Source organism: Leptonychotes weddellii, chromosome 15 (assembly GCF_054177405.1).
Source record: "Leptonychotes weddellii isolate Sample4059 chromosome 15, ASM5417740v2, whole genome shotgun sequence".
Lineage (NCBI taxonomy): Eukaryota > Metazoa > Chordata > Mammalia > Carnivora > Phocidae > Leptonychotes > Leptonychotes weddellii.
The window spans coordinates 48,367,142-48,383,197 of record NC_138383.1 but is presented as its reverse complement, the minus strand read 5'-3'; the positions used below and the strand labels follow the sequence as shown (position 1 = coordinate 48,383,197).

At 49.6% G+C, this 16,056-nt stretch overlaps 1 protein-coding gene across 5 annotated transcripts in view; it reads right to left on the bottom strand.

Annotated features, from left to right (window-relative positions):
• Nucleotides 1–6,723, bottom strand: part of PIK3R5 (phosphoinositide-3-kinase regulatory subunit 5) — a 63,135-nt gene extending 56,412 nt beyond the window's left edge. For 4 of the 5 annotated variants that reach the window (XM_081805717.1, XM_081805726.1, XM_081805725.1 and 1 more), the window contains exon 1: nucleotides 6,581–6,723. The gene's annotated coding sequence lies outside the window, so the exon portion shown is untranslated. Of the gene's footprint in view, nucleotides 1–5,819; nucleotides 6,105–6,580 lie in introns of those variants that run through there. The other variant, XM_081805723.1, reaches the window with a different exon arrangement.
• Nucleotides 6,724–16,056: the final 9,333 nt, after the last annotated feature.

The window sequence follows — 16,056 nt, the reverse complement described above, 5'->3', positions numbered from 1 at the left end:
CGCGGGTGTGGGACAGGGACAGAGACATACCCCGGGACGGCTGGAAGAGGAGGGGCGGGCGGGAAGAGAGAAAGCCCCAGGGGAGCTGCGGGCATCGGAGGCCTGGGAAACCCCAAGAGACATACCAGCTAGGAGGAGGCCACCGGAATTCGCCGTTACGGAGCCACCAGTGACCTTGGAGGGAGCCGTCCTGTAGACAGAGGGCTGGGTGGCAGGAGGCATGGCGCCCCTGGGGTCTGAACCTGGCAGCCGCCAGGAGTCCTGCCATTAAGACAAGTGCCATGAGGGAAGGAGCAGCTCCTCTAAGTCCACACTCGGAGAGCAGATGGGGCAACTTACGGGCTGGGCCCCTTTGATCCAGGAGGGAAGGGGCTGGGAGGGATGAGCGGGCGACCCGGGGACAGAGGCTGGGACGGGGACCTGTCACCTCCCACCCCCACCCCGTGGTCTGAACATCAGGCCGCAGGCCCCGGGGTTCCCTCAAGCGCGATAGCAGGCCAAGGAAAACTCTGACTTTGTCTTCTCAGAGCGCAACTCCCGAGATGTCAGTACAGAAGTGAATGCAAAACACAAAGATCTATGAAACACTGGCTCCCAAAACCCCACAATAAGAGGCCATTAATCCCCAGGTCCACCACCGGGAGGTTGGGCAGGCTGGCCCTGATAGCGGGTCTCGGACAGCCGCCCGGGAAGGTGATCCTCAAAGTGGGGCTCGATGCGTGTCCCTCAGCAGGGGCTGGAAGGAGCCAAGAACAAGAGAGCCCCCCACAAAAGCCCACGCTCCAGCACAGGATGTGGGCGAGGGTCCTGGGGTCTCCTGCCCTGGATGGCAACACTTTTCTGATCACCAAAGCACCCCCACTCCAGAGGAACAGGCTGTGGGTTTTGGCGGGGGGAACCGGCCAGCTTCGGGATTTGTTTATTCAAGGCCACTGAACTTCTTAAATTCAAACTCCGTTCTCAGAACAACCGATTTGTATACAACCAGTCAGACGTGGCCACTATGATTTGGAGAACTAGAGACCTGGGAATGGAGCAGCTGTGGCCTCCATTCTCACGACAATCATGTCTACATATGACATGTATTTCCCCTGAATGCTTCCCCCAACGGGGAACTCATTACCACAAGGCCACCCAGTCCATTGTTGATCTGTTCTGAATTTGTCCACGATCTTCCTTGTAGCAAGCTTGCAGCCTATTTAGGTCCTGTTTTTTCCTTCCTGGAGAATGATCCCCACAGAGCAGGCAGCCTTCGCCTTTTCCCTTCAAACATCTGGAGATAGACACCACTTGTCCCTGGTGCCCTCTTCTTCTTAGAGGAGGAAAACCTCTCTGCTTCTTCGGTCCTTTGGCATGATGTCATCACCGTCTTGGCGACCTGTGTCGTGTATGACGTGGTTTATCAGCATCCTCACCAGACGCAGCACCTGGAGCCGAACTGGGGCCATCCGGTCGCCCAAGGGCGTGGGAAGCAAGGACTCGTGGGAATTCGTGGCTGACTGCTGGAGGCCAAGAATTAAAGGGGACGCCCAGCTGGGGAGCACTGAGGTAGCACCCGACAACAGCAGGACAGAAAAGCAACACGCGGGCCGACCTTACTTACGAGAAAGGATGCGAAAAATCCGAAAGAGGTTCCGAGCACGTCAAACCTGGCACTGCTTTTAAAGAATAAAACGCCTTGACCAAACGGAGTTTGTTCTAGAAATGCAGGACGGGCTCAATCCAAGGAAGCTAAAGATATCATCTGTCACATAAATCTACGGCAAGGCAAAAAAGGATGCAAGAATCTCCTGGTAAGATGCCGACAGAACTATTCGACAGACTTCACTTCCATTCATGCTTCTAAAAATCCTTCGTCATGAGGAACTGAAGAAAACCTCCTTCACATGTAGCACCTGACTGGGCCCCTGTATCAGAAATACAAGGCCCCGGGCTCAGGCTGGTCCCTGGGCGCTCGGGGAGCTGGGAGCATCTGTGGCAAAGAAAGAGCAGTGCTGGGACGGAGCAGAGGGTTTCTAGTAAGGACGCCACGAGCAAAAGTAACGCTTTTACGTCATCTTGAAAATGGCCTGAATTCAAGACTTGATGAGAAATCCAGAAACCGTAAGCATGGAGGATGGGGGCTCCGTGAGTGGTCAGGGAGCTCATCCCCTGCGCCCACCCCACCCCCCCACACACTTTTTTTTGTTTTTTAAAGATTTTATTTATTTATTTGTCAGAGAGAAAGAGAGCACAAGCAGGGGGAGCGGCAGGCAGAGGGAGAAGCAGGCTCCCGGCTGAGCAAGGAGCCCGACGTGGGGCTCGATCCCAGGATCCCGAGATCATGACCTGAGCTGAAGACAGTCGCTTAACTGACTGAGCCACCCAGGCGTCCCAACCCTGACCTTTTATGCAAAACTCTGAAAGAGAGAGGGAGAGAAATCATGTATATGTGTGTACGCACACGTGTGCCTTTTTTCTGCCCGGGGTGGGGAGGGGGGTGGTGGTAGAAAATCTACCATCTCCATTATCAAGGAAGAGCTGTAGGTGCAGACGTGATCTAACCCAGAAGAACACACCGAGGAGGTGGGCCGCCCCAGCCCAGCCGTGTGGACGTGGCTCTGTGACCATGTGCCTCGTGCCAAGAGTCCCAACCACGTGGCCATTCAGGCACAGACACTCAGACCCCAAGCGCCCACGCGGACTTCGTGGTTCTGGGAAGACAGCTCTGGATGGAGAAGGATGTGGTAGGGGGGCGGGCGCATTGACCGCATGATAGAAAACCAGCGTTTCTTAACCCTGTAAGGGCAGCTGCTCCGGAAAGGGACAGAATGAAGGCTCAGCAGACAGTGTGGCACAGGGCCTCCCTTCGAAGCTGGGGGCCTCCTGCCAGGAGCCCACATGCTCCCTGCTGATGATCAGTGCCGAGGAAAAGGGGAACACCGCTAATAGAACTGATGGCCTCCAAGGGCCTGAGCCCCTGGTCCATGCCACACACTGGGCGAGCTACCTGCCTAATGGCAGGGATTACTACGATCGGCATTGCTGTTTCTTTCTGTCTTGCATCTCTCAAGTCTCACCGTGAATAGGATTTGGCTAGGGAATCCTTTCCTTCACCCTCCAAGCTATATGGAGCTCCCTTTGTGTAAAATCACAGGCCCCCGCTAAATCTCACCAGTGTGATGAAATGGGATGTGTGTGGGTCTAGTGTCTCGCCCGCCTGACGAATCTCATGAGGGCAGGAACACTGTCTGTGTTGCTCAGGAGGGAGGGAGGGAGCCCAGCACGTGCCCGGGACAGGGAAGGTGTTCCGTAGAAAAGTGCTGAGCCAGTGAAGGGAAGGCGGGAGCTCAGGAAGGGACTGCAGAGAGCACCTGTTACACACCTCCCCGCAGGTGAGAACGGACACCCCTGGGGATGTGCGCGGACGCAACCAAGGTCACATGCCTAGCAGCGCAGGAGACCCGCAGAAACAAGGCCAACCAACTCCAAGAGAGGCAGAAGCCCAGACGCCGCCTTCAGCCCTCACGCCCCAGCCCCTGCCCCCAACAAGGAAACCACACAGCCTCATTTGCCTAGGTCAACAACAGCAGCTAGAGGACTCCAGAGGACACGAAAATGAAAAGCACACCCCTCCCTCCTGACCCCACCCTCCTGCAGGCGGCAACTCCCACTGTTGGCGTGCATGGATTTCTTGCCTCCGACATCCTGGCTGGGGGGGTTATGGTGAGAGCTGAACAGCCACACAGAGCATCAGGTGGCTCAGGTGAGCAAGCCAACACTTTGCTGGTCGGACCCTGCAGGCCAGAGTGGTCAGTGCTAATGCAGGAGGACACACAAGGTGTGCTGACAGGGGGAGTGGTCAGGGCCGGGGAGTGGGGAGGGGGTGGTTGGAAAAGACTTCAAAGATGATGAGGTTTGAACAGGGGCGGCGGGGGCGGGGGGATGGAGTCACAGTCCACTGGGCAGTAGAGGAAGGGAATGGCAAGGTGAGGGAAGGAATAGCAGGTGCAAAGGCACTGGGGTTTACCCAAGCTTCCGGAGGGATAGCAGCACAGTGGCCCTGAGCTGGCTGGCGGGAGGCCCAGCTAGCCATGCCAAGGGGTATGGGCCTTCTCCAGGGGGTGGTGGCAGCTCTAAAGGGTTCACAGTCAAAACTCTTGCTTCGATCTGTCGCCTTGCATGACCATGGCAACAGGAGCAAGGCTGAGCTGGGAGCTGGGATAAGGCTGGAGCCTAGTACCCCAACTGGTAGACCCACCAGACCCAAGAAGGACCCAGCACCAGCTCACTGCGTCCTATCCCTCAGCCCCCAGCCTCCACCTTGCTACAGCTCTAGCTCCCTTATCCAGAAGGCACCTAACTGAAACCCCCCGTTATCCAGAGCCCAGCCGCGAGCCTGGAAGCAAACCGAAAAGACCCGTGGCGGGCCACCACTCATGTCCCCAAAGTCATTATTTTGTGCGCCACCAAGAAAGAAATATTGTTGTCTATTATAATGGTAAGATGCCATAGATGATAGATGCATCTTGATTTCCGAGTCGTTAAAATGTGAAAATATGTATGTCTTCAAATCTATGGAATATCCTAATATGTCATACATGGTTGCTCTAGGGACGTCTCATCTTCCCTTTGGGCCCAAGTCAGATGTAACCCTTCCTTCGTTCCCTCCCACACACATCTATGCCAGAGCCTCAAAAATCAAACTTAGCCCCCCTCCCCTGAGGGACTGCTCATCACTCTCCGGCCCCTCTAGAAGCTTCCTCTCTTAAGAAGCTGATCCAGGCCTTCAGCCCACCCACAGCTGAGGCAAACAACACTTTTGGTTCACGGGGATCCCACAGGGCCGGCTAGGTCAGCCCACTGGGGTGAGCCTCTTGCAACAAAAGCTGGAGAGCTTAGGTGAATCCAAGCTGGGGCTGCTAGGCTGTCCAAGCCAAGAGGCTACTGGGGGCTTCTGGCTCTCCTCCTCTGCCACTTCTCAGCCAAGAGGCCCCTGATCAGTGTGTGGAGCCTCATCATCATTACCCCTCCAGTAACCCCAAACATGCTTTTCACCTAGTACCACCACTTAGCTTCCACTGATTCCTCTTGAAAGAAACAAAGAGAGCAGCATGGGAACGAGGAAGGGGAGGCCGAGGCGGTCTGCTTCCATTACAGCTCGGTCTGCTTGCATTACAGCTCGGGGAGAGAAGATAATCATCTCCCTCTTAAGCTGGAGGTGTGTGGAGGGAGGTGGGGGAGATGACGCTTAAAATCCCAACGAGGCCCAGCATACAGAGACCCCCAAGCCTGCCTGTCCCTACAGTCCTGGCAGCTTATGCTTCAAAAAGCAAGGAAGGGTATCCTGAAAAGAGAGGGTATTCAGGAAAAGAGAGCTTGACCACTGGAAACCTTCTTGTCTTCCTGGACCCGCACCACGGTGGGGAGCTGAGGAAGCAGGGAAGCCCCCTGATCTCCATACTCCTGTTCTGCAAACGCGCAGGAAACAGCTCCCATGTGCAGCTAGTCTCATCACACTTTTCTCATGGAATTTCCCCACAGCCCCCGCCCCCGGGGGGGCACTATTAGAGCCCATTTCACAGATAGGGCAGTGGGCTGGGGGAGGGACAGAAGATGCTCAAGGTCACACAGCAAGACCCCTGCGGCCGCTCAAGTCTCCTTTCCACATCACACAGGGCTCCCCAGCAATGGGTCCAGGGCATCACTGAAGGAGCTTATCCAAATTTTAGAAAAATACAGATTCCAGACTCTCCCCCGCCCCCCGCCCCCCTTCCCAAAGCTGGGCCTGGGGCCCGGGGAATGCGTGCTTTAACAAGCTCTGGGAACCAGCGCCTTACCAGGTGGTCCAGGGCAGGAGGAAGAGTGTGGACGAGAAGATGCAGCGACCACGGGAGGGAGGAAGGGAAGGGCGATCCAGAAGGGGCCTTCCGGGCAGACCTGGCCTACTTTGAGCCCTCATTTCGCCTAAACCCACCCCTCCTCTCTGCGCAGAGGCTTGTTAACTCACTCGATACCACATCCTGCTGCTTTCATCTCGCGTTCCTTCTCCCCCTGAACCCTCGCCTTCCTCCTACTGACCTGAACCTCTCACTTATTTACCCCAGGGCCTGGGATGGGCCAGCGCGCGCGCGCACGCGCACACACACCTGCACACACGCACCCGCGGAGTCACGCAGGGACACCCGGGTGTCAACACGGCTCCTGCCGCGCGCCGACGAGCGGTGCTCCAGAGGAGCGGCCGGCGCCTGGGCACCTCCGCGACGCCCGGGGCCTGGCGGCGACGCCCACGCTCCCCGCGACCGCTCCCCACGACCGTCCCCAGGCGGAGGGGGCGCGGGCTCCTGACCCCCACTCGGGCCGGCCTTCGAAGGGGGCGGGAGGACGCGGCCACACGCACCGCCCCGGCGTTCGGCAGGGCCCCCCCGCCCCGGGACGCCCCTTCTGTCTCCGGGAGTACGGGGACGGCAGGTGCGCGGACCCCCGCGCCCCCGGGGCCGGGACACAGCAGGACCGCCCAGCCCGACGGCGGCGGCCGCCGCTCTCAGAGCCCACTGCTCCCCGACGGTCGCCACGCTGCTCCGCCCGCCCCGCCACGCACCTGCAGTCCCCGCCGGGCGCCGAGCCCCTCTCCAGCGGCGACTCCCCGCGGCTCGCGTGCGGTCGGGACCACGACGCCGGGCAGGAGCCGCGCTGCGAGTCCCCGCATCGGCCCCGGCTGCGCTCGGACTGCGGGCCAGGGGCGGGGCCACGCCGGGGCGGGGCGGGGCGGGGCGGGGCGGGGCGGGGCGCCCGGTGGGTCTCTAGCGCCACCTGGCGGCCGGGGCGCGCGGGCGCCTGGCCCACGCATCCCCCGAGCCCCGCCGACCCCGCGCAGCGCAGGAGGGGCGGCGCCAGCGTGGAGCGCGTCTGCCCTGGAAGGGACAGTCCCCCGCGGGTGGGCGGCCGCGGCCGGAGGGGCCCCGAGCGCCACCGACCCCCCGCGAGTCAGGTGCGGCGGGTCCCGGGGAGCGGAAGCGCGGCCTCGGCCCCGCAGGACGGGTGGGCGGAGCCGGAGGGAGGCTTGGGGTGGGGGCTTCGGGGAAGGAGGAGAAAGGGGAAGCTCCGACGAGCTGCTTCCTTCTCTCACTGCGACCCAGCGCCCCACTTCCTCCTCCTACTTCTATTTTCTTTGGGTGCTGTTAACCTTTAAAATGCCTGCACCCCTGGTGCGCAGACGGGCGCCTGGACCCCCACCCCTCTGCAAGAAGGCAGGCTTTCAGCGCCGCACCTCCAGCCCCCTGGCTGCCTTTCCCCCGTTCCTCCGCCGGTGGCTGTCACTCGGCCATTTCTCAGCCCCCGAAGCGGGGGGTGGGGGTCATGTCCAGAGTCCAGGCAGGCCCTCTTCGCCCCTTCCCCACCCCCGACGACGCTGGCAGGAAGAACTCAGCACGGAGTCGCGGGAGTCCCTGAGCTGCCCTAAGCCTCGTTTCCACACTTACAAATGGGGGTAAGAAAGTTGTGCCGGCAGCCCTTGCAAGGGAAGAATAAATAGCCTTGATTTCAGAATTAATACAGGGCAAGGCTGAAATTTCCACTTCCACTGTTGAATGCGACTCTGTGTCACAACAGCTGTGGAAGGCGCTTGAAACTGACCACAAGGTCGGACGTTACTGTTGGTCAAAAGCCACAGCCCTACCTGAGGCTTTGAGGGATGTGAACACCAATGGCTCTTTTCCTGACTCCCAAAATACCAAGAAAAAGCACTTCCCCAAAGGTACAGAAACAGAAAGTACCCCTGGGCCAACACGACGGTCTGGTTCCAGCCTACAGTTGGAAAGGGCGCTCAGAGCCCGTCGAGCACTTGTATGAGCGTCATCCACCAGCCGGACCCCCGCACGCCACCCTTTCACAAATAAGGAACCAGAGCCACGAAAGACTGGGAGGGCACGCTGAGGTCATGGACCTGATAAGGGTGGGCGCGGACTCTCGTCTCCCCAGTCCCTACTCTTTTCCACCACAATAAAAGGAGAAAGGGGAAGACGGAGACAGCTCAGAGATGGCCAGGGTGGGGACACTGGGGTGGAACTGCTCTGGTATCAGGAACTGAGTCTCCAGAATGGCACAGTGTATCCCGGATTGACGTGTTGGATTGTGAGATCACTTTGCAAGGCTCAAGAAGACGCTAGAGAAGTTACGGCATCCTTGACCTCCTCCACGTCCTTGGTATTCCTAAAACTGAAGATGGAGGAAGGCAGAGTTGCCTGTTAGAGCTCACTGCCAGGGAGCTGAGCACGCCATGAAGCCCACTTAGTCCCATCCTGCATCCCCCGGGCTTGCACGGTGTTCCACCCCCTCACGGAGCTCCACTCTGTCCTCAGAGGGCTGGCCACTGACCTGGAGATCTGGTCAACACCTGACACCTATTGGCCAGAACTTGGAACTGCAGCCACTCTGGCACATTCTGCCACCTTCTACTCCCACCTCCCCCAAGCCACTGGTTAAGACTCAAGGTGCCCTTGTCATTCCTGTGGCCCCTGATTATGTAACACTTTGTACAGCTCTTTGTCGTTGCTCCATATGTCTGGGGCGCCTGGGTGGCTCAGTTAGTTGGGCAACCGCCTTTGGCTCAGGTCATGAGCCCAGGGTCCTGGGATGGAGCCCTGCATTAGGCTCCCTGCTCAGTGGGGAGCCTACTTCTCCCTCTCCCACCCCCCGCCCCCCCTTGTGCTCGCTCTCTCTGTCAAATAAAGTCTTAAAAAATAAATAAAAATAAAAACATATGTCTATCTATAATCTCTCTCCTTTAAACTGCCTTGTTTTCAAAGAGGAATCTACCCCGTCTGCTTCCTCTTCTTACATTTATCCTCAATGCTCTGAAAATAATCACCAAGGAAACACTAAAATTGAATAAATAAATAAGTAAACAGAGAAAAGACAATGCTCCCTTAATGGTAGAATTCCAGTGACTAAATGTAGGAGGAATGATGGAATTAGAAAATCACCATTTGGCAGATGTCACAGTAATCACGTTTGCAGGCAAGAATCATCAATGGGTGCTCAGTGTGGTGGCCAAAGGTGTGATGATGAATGGGTTATTTGCTTAGACTTAAAGTCGCTCCCCACAAGACACCTGTTAGCTACAAAGGAAAGAATAGTAACATGACAGTGGAGAAACGGGGAGACCCTACCTTCACCAAGTGAAAAATATAGACAGTATCATAGCAAAGCATCGCAACGTCATTTACCTCTTGATTTGATGTGCTAAGAAAAGCACATCATTTCCATGGTATTCCGGTCAAAAATGCCTTACCCCCAGGGACACCTGGGTGGCTCAGTCGGTTAAGTGTCCAACTCTTGATTTTGGCTCAGGTCATGATCTCATGGGTCATGGGATTGAGCCCTGCATTGTCGGGCTCCCAGTTACTTGTACCCTCTCCCTCTGCCCTTCCCCCCAATCTCGTGCTTACTCTCTCTCTCTCAAATAAATAAATAAATCTTTTTTTTAAATGCCTCACCTCAATCTAACCATAAGAAAACATCAGACTAAACCAAATTGAGGGAAGGTCTACAAAATCTTCCAACCGCATAAAAGTCAGGACACAGAAGACTGAGGGACAGTGTCACACAACAATTAAATGCAATGAGGGATTCTGGACTGGATCCCAGACCAATAAAAAGGACATTAATGGGACAGTTGGCAACATTTGAATAAAGTCTATAGGTTCATCAATAGTACTGTATCAATATTAATTTCCTGATTTCAATAATCATACTATGTTATGTTCTATCCTGATATTTAGGGAAACTGGTTGAAAGTTTTATGGGAACACTCTTTGCAACTTCTTTTGTAATTCGAAAATTGTATCAATATATAAACTTTAAAGAACAACAACAAAAAAATGTTCCAAATCTTACAAGCATTTGAAAAACTTCCCCTTTCATTTTCTGTTATTAAAACTTAAAAAGGAAACTATAGACCACTCTTCTCTATGATACAGATATAAAAATCTGAAATGAAATAAGCACAAACTACATTCAGCCTTCAGTGGAAAACAGTAATATGCCACAACAAAGTAGGGTTTGTTCAAGGAATGCCAACATTCTGGAGGAGCCTAAAGGAATTCGGACATATTCGATGCCTCAGGTGGACTGGTTTGCCCAAAGCATCTCTGGTCAAAATTCAGGGGCCTGTGAAGAGGGGTTTGTGGGTGGACCAGAAAGAGTGGTCTCCAGTGGAAGTTCCAGAAGGTCAACACATGAGAGGCTGAGGCTCTGACTGATCGACTGCCATCTTGAAATTTAGATGGGACGTTTGGGGAGCAGCTGGTGGACGTGGGGCCAACCTTCCCCCCCACTCCTGCCAAGTCTGTCCTTCAGTGTTGCAACCAATGGGCATGTGACCGCTGTACCTGGCCATCCCCACAGCTTAGCATCTGAACCCAATGGGGAAAGAGCTTCAGGCAGAAGCCCAAGGAGCTGCTTCCATTAGGGTCTTCCAACCTGGACACAGCAGCAGAAGGGCCAGGGGAGAGGGCTGGGGAGAAGCACACAGTGAAGGAAGCTTTGAAAGAAGCTGGGAGACTGGCATACGGGCCAGAAGCTCAAGTGTGTCTGAGAGCCAAGAGGTCAAGCTTATGGACCGAACTGGCCAGAAGGTGTTCATTTCCCCATATGAGGGCATTTCATGGCAGGATTGTTTATACTCTGTGCCTCCTGAAACAAACCCCGTTGATATTTCATTCTTTTATTTTCCCCAGTTCAGTGAGATTTTCTTTCCCCACACACAGTATTCTTACGATTTCTTTTCTGGTGGCATCTTAACACTGTATTCTTCTTAACACTGAGACACATTTTGCATATTAAACATATAGGAATATTCTTCATTTCCACTGATAAATATGTTTGCTCCCATTTCTCTTGAAGCCCATAACCCTCTTGGCTTCTTCTGTTATTTCCACATTTGCTAGAGACATGATTACAAGAAATATTTCACCTTCGCCTAATCCCATTATAAGAAAAACAACTGCACGAATACAAAACTGGCAATTGAACCTTGACCTTGATGTCTAGGAAACAATGGGGTATGGAGAAAACAAGGTGTGGAAAACATGCAAATAAGCTAACAGAGCCCCTCTCCCGGCCCCCCCACCCACCCGCCCACGGCGGGCAGCTCTAGCCCACTGTGGGCATGTGGGAATGCAGGCCTGCTGTGGTCAGATTTTATAATTTTTAAAGAGAGATCAGAAATTGGAATTATTAATCTGAAATCTCTTGATTTTTAAATCCTGGCAGCTAATTCAAAATGGTATTTTAAAACCCCTGGCAGGCCAAGCCAGACATGACCCTATTGAGTTCCAGTCTGTGACATCTGTTTTATATTATGCAGGTGGGAGCTGCACCAGTGAGACCTGAGTTATTTCTGTTAATGTGAGCTAATTTGTTCCCACTGGCTCCGGAGACACTTCGTTTATGGAAGGAGGGCCAACGTTAAAAGTTTATGAATGTTGTTCATCATACGAATAGGACACAGGAGAAAAACCATATAATTATTCTAATAAGATGTGCCCTGATGAAAATGCATAGTGACTGGGGATAGAAAGACTTTGTCAAGATGACAAATGTGTCGATCTCAGTCCAACAAACAATAGGATACCTAGTGATGACCTGGAATGGAGAGCAAATACAGTCCTTAATAGCAAAAGCATTCCTGTGAAAATGAGGAGCAAAACAAGGATGTCACTCTGTGGAGGGTGTCAATAATATTCTGAAATTCAAGGGAAATCCATAACAGTCAAAAAATGAATAAGAAAAATAAATTCGGGGGTGCCTGGGTGTCTCAGTCGGTTGGGCGTCTGCCTTCGGCTCGGGTCATGATCTCAGGGTCCTGAGATCGAGCTCCACATTGGGCTGTCAGCGGGGAGTCTGCTTCTCCTTCTCTCTCTCTCAAATAAGTAAATAAAATCTTTTTTAAAAAGATAAATAAGGGTGCCTGGGTGGCTCAGTTGGTTAAGCGACTGCCTTCGGCTCAGGTCATGATCCTGGAGTCCTGGGATCAAGTCCCACATTGGGCTCCCTGCTCAACAGGGAGTCTGCTTCTCCCTCTGACCCTCTTCCCTGTCGTGCTCTCTGTCTCTCATTCTCTCTCTCAAATAAATAAAATCTTAAAAAAAAAGATAAATAAGTTTGTGAAGGAAACGTCAAGCTTATTGTTATTTGCAAAAGATATGATTGTCTACCTGAGAAACTCTAGCTAATGAACTGAGCAATGTTTAGAACCTATGAGAGAGTTCAGTAAGTAGCTGGATGCAAAAACAAATATATGACCTTCAGTAGTTTTCTGTACACCAGCAATGACCACATAGAAAATAGAGCTCATTCACCCTAGCAAGAAGAACACCTAGGGATTGGAAATCCAAGGGACCCAGAATAGCTAAAACAATCTTGAAAAGAAAAAGTTGGAGGACTCAAACTTCCTGATTTCAAAACTTACCACAAAGCTACAAGTAGACATATAGATCAGTGGAAGAAAGTTGAGAGTCCATAAATAAACCCAAGCATTTACAATCAATTGATTTTTGACAAGGGTGAAAAACAGTTCAAAGGGGGCAAGAATTGTTTTTTTCCAAAACGATGCTGAAACAGTTGGCTGTTCATACGGAAAAACAAATCAGCTTGAATTGGAAAATGATATTGTCAAAGACACCCGTTCTTCCCAGTTGAGTATATAAATGTAATACAGTTTCGATTAAAAGCCAAATAAGACTTTGGGGAGGGGAAAGGAGATTGACAAAATGATTTTACATTGTATCATTAAAAAAATGCTGTGTGAGAATAGCCAAGAAAATTTGTCAAAGGTTTAGTAATGAGAGGAGTTGCCATCTGGGATAGGAAGATGTTCTATAAAATCACAGAGTTCCATAAAATCACGATAGTACTATATATAGAAGGTGTAACATCAATGGGACCAAACTGATTTGTCAGAAACAAACACGAGTATCTGAATGAATTTAATAGGTGCTAAAGAAGATAAGATCCATCATCCAATAAACGGATCAGGACAACTAACTAACCACAGAGGGGAAAAAAACGTAAGTGTGGCTTCTACCTCAAATATTATACCACAAAAAACCGTGACTAATTAAAGATCCACACGTAAAAATTAAAATAAAACAAGAGAAGTCAGAAGGAAAAAAGGAAGTGTGTATATACTGTTGGAATTGTAACTGGCATTTTAAAGCTTGACACCAAAACCAGAAGTTATGAAAGAAAAGGTGGATTTGAATATTTTACAGTAAAATGACTTCTCTATATGAAAAATTACCATAAGCATTGAATTAAAAGGCAAATGGCACACTAGGGCAAAATGTTTGCAATAACAAAGGACTCCATCTTTGATATAAAACATATTTTTTACATTAAAAAAATTATATCCCCAAAAGAAGAGTGATCTGAGCAGATAAGTTGACAACTCACCAAATATATACAAATAGCCATAAGTATATGAAAAGTGTTCAACTATAAGCGAAAATGTAAATTAAAACAAGGAGATATAAACTTCCATCTGACAGCTGGGCAAAGATAGGAGAATTTATATTACCCACAGTTTTCAAACATTTGGAGACCTACTTCTCATAAGCTGTACAGTAAGTATAAATTTGGTATTGTGTATGGAAACATCAAAATGCATGTACTCTTTAATCCAATAATGGTGCTTCTAGGAATTTATTTGAAGGAAAAATAAATCAATCTTGTATGCAAGATTGTATGCAAGAGTATTAATCACCAGTTTGCTTATAATTTAAAGCAGTGAATAATTTATTAGTAACATGAATATGTAAACATAGAGAATTAGTTTTAAAATATGCTTAATCTATGCAATAATAAAATATGAACAATTAATAATATTATAGAAGAATATTTAGTGACATGGAAAAGTGTCAAAATATGAGGTTTAAAATGCAGTTTCAAAACAGTATAAAACTTTTTGACCTAGAAATTCCATTTCTGGGAATCAATCTTTTTTTTTTTAAGATTTTTTTATTTATTTGAGAGAGAGAGAGAGCATGAGCAGGGAGAGGGGCAGAGGGGGAGGGAGAAGCAAACTCCCCACTGAGCAGGCAGCCTGACATGGGGCTCATTCCCAGGACCTGGGGATCAGGACCTGAGCCAAAGGCAGACACTTAACTGACTGAGCCACCCAGGCGCCCCTCTGGGAATCAATCATACAAAATTTCCTGTGTATGAGTATTTGTGTATGTATATATACATACATGCTGTAGGCTTCTAGTCTCACACACACACACACACACACACACACACACCAAAAACGGCAAGAGAGGAGGAAAAAAGAAACAGAAAAAGTGAGAAATATAGAAACCAAGCTAAAACGGCAGAAACAAGCCAAAATATATCAATCATCATAATGAATGGAAGTGAAACAAAGTGACCTATTAACAGGGATTGTTGAATTGGATAAAACAAAATCCAATTCGTTGCAGTTTATGAGAGGTAAATCTGAGGTATGAAGACCCCAAAGGGTTGAAAGTTAAAGGCTGAAAACAGAAACACCCAGCAAATACTAACTAAAATAAAGGTGGCTGATTGTGTTCATTTCACATTAAAATAGACATAAGTATTATTAGAGATAGAGATAGTCACTATACAGTCATATAGGTTTAATTCACCAACAGATAGAACAAATCTGAACTTGCACAATACCAATTTTTAAAAAGCTAAATAATATATAAAGCAATGATAAATAGAACTACATGAAGAGGTTGAAAAATCTACTGTCATTGTGATAGCTTTCAACAATCCTCTCTGGATGATTAATATTTCAAAATACAGAATATAGTAAGCCTATAGAAAATTTGAACAAAACCAATTAAACTGAACTTGATGAACATATATAGAACCCTACATCCAATAATTGGAAAAAAATCATGTTCGTCTCAAGAACACATGTGACAACAGAAATTAATCATGTGCAACATCATAAATCAAGTCTTAATAAATTTCAAAGAATTGATGTCATACAGACTACATTCCTGACCACAGTGCCATTATGTTAGATGTCAAAAAAATTTAAAAATTGCCATAAAACTTGACACTTCTGAATAGCCCCTGGCTCAAAGAAAAACATCACAATGGGAAATTAAAAAAAAAATATTTAGAGCTGAACGGTAATGAAAATAGTACATATCAAAACTTGTGGAGGGGTGCCTGGATGGCTCAGTTGTTAAGCGGCTGCCTTCGGCTCAGGTCATGATCCCGGAGTCCTGGGATCGAGCCCTGCATCGGGCTCCCTGCTCGGCGGGGAGCCTGCTTCTCCCTCTCCCACTCCCCCTGCTTCTGTTCCCTCTCTCGCTGTGTCTCTCTCTGTCAAATAAATAAATAAAAGAAAAAAGAAAAAAGAGATGTAAAACCTGCTGTACCCTAAGTAAAATCAAATGCTACCTACCAAGTGTACATTCCATTTAGGGAAAAAAAAAAAACTTGTGGAATTCGATAAAGCAGTAGATAGAAGGAAATGTATAGCCTCTTAAATGCTAATCTTTGTTCTTTTGAACAAAGCCTGAAAATTTAGCTAAGTGCCTGATTTTAGAAGTTAGAAAAAGAAAACAGAGTAAGTCTCCACTCCACCCCCCAAAAGGAGATAAAGAAATAAGAGCCCAAATCAATGAACTAGAAAACAAATATTCAACAGAGGGAACCAAATAAAGCCAAGAGATGTTTTTTTAGAAAGAAAAACACATATCTGGCAAGATAGAAGAGAAATAGAAAATACAAGTAAATAATATTAGGGATGAAGAAGGAGACGTAACTACAGATACAGTGAAGATGATGAAAATAATATAACACAATGAACAACTTTATGATGATGCATTTTAAAACTTAAGATGAAGGGATTTTATTTTTTTTTTTTCCCTAGAAAACTTAATAAAACCAACTCAAGAAGAAACGGAATGCCTACAATCCCGCAACAATAAAACATTGAAGCAACTGGGGTGCCTGGCTGGCTCAGTGGGTTGAGCGTCGACTGTTGTGTTTGGCTCAGGTCACGATCTCAGGATCCTGAGATGGAGCCCTCCCCCC